The sequence below is a fragment of the Triticum aestivum genome, chromosome 7B, assembly GCF_018294505.1.
Source record: "Triticum aestivum cultivar Chinese Spring chromosome 7B, IWGSC CS RefSeq v2.1, whole genome shotgun sequence".
NCBI lineage: Eukaryota > Viridiplantae > Streptophyta > Magnoliopsida > Poales > Poaceae > Triticum > Triticum aestivum.
Genome location: NC_057813.1, coordinates 26,274,438 through 26,275,193, shown reverse-complemented (window position 1 = coordinate 26,275,193; position 756 = coordinate 26,274,438). Strand labels below are relative to the sequence as shown.

General features: G+C 60.1%; 1 pseudogene; it reads left to right on the top strand.

The window, feature by feature from the left end:
* Positions 1-231: 231 nt before the first annotated feature.
* LOC123163381 (uncharacterized) lies at positions 232-370 on the top strand (annotated as a pseudogene).
* The last annotated feature ends 386 nt before the right edge of the window (positions 371-756 follow it).

The following is a 756-nucleotide window of genomic DNA, read 5'->3' as shown; positions in this document are numbered from 1 at the left end:
ACTTGGATACTTGCTCAATACCCTCACCAAGGAAGTCCTTGTGCAGGTCACATCCATAGCCACGCTACACGAGCTTTGGGCAGCCCTTGTCACATGTTCTCTTCACAGTCCAGGGCGCGCGTCAACAACATCACAGTCGCGCTCTCCACGGCGCAGAAGGGGACGCAGTCGGTGGCCGCCTACTTCGCCCACATGAGGTCCCTTGCATATGAGCTCGCAGCTGCTGGCAAGCCCATCGATGATGATGAGCTCATCTCCTACATCACCTTCGGCCTCGACATGGAGTACCAGCCTCTTGTCTCCGCCAACGACGCCCGCGCCGACCCCATCAGCCTCGACGATCTCTACGCTCAGATGAGCAACTTCAATCAATGCCTCGCCCTCTACAGCGCGGCGGGATCCGTTGGAGGTTTCAAAACCTCTGCAAATGCGGTTTCTCGCGGCGGCGGCTCATCCCGCTACCGTGGGCCGCAGCGTACCAAGGGCAAGTCATCAGGCGGCGACGGCAACCCTCCTCCATGCGGCGGAAACGGCGGTGGCGGACGGCCCTACAACAACAGCAACAAGGGTCGCCGCGGAGGCCGCCCACGCGATGTTCCTGACGTCTCGCGCTGCCAAATCTGTGACAAGCCCAGCCACACCGCGCGGGACTGCTGGTATCATTATGAGGAAGATGAATAATCCTCCCAAGATGAGAAGGTTGCGGGGGCAGCATACGGCTCCTACAGCGTCGACACGAACTGGTACGTGGACAGT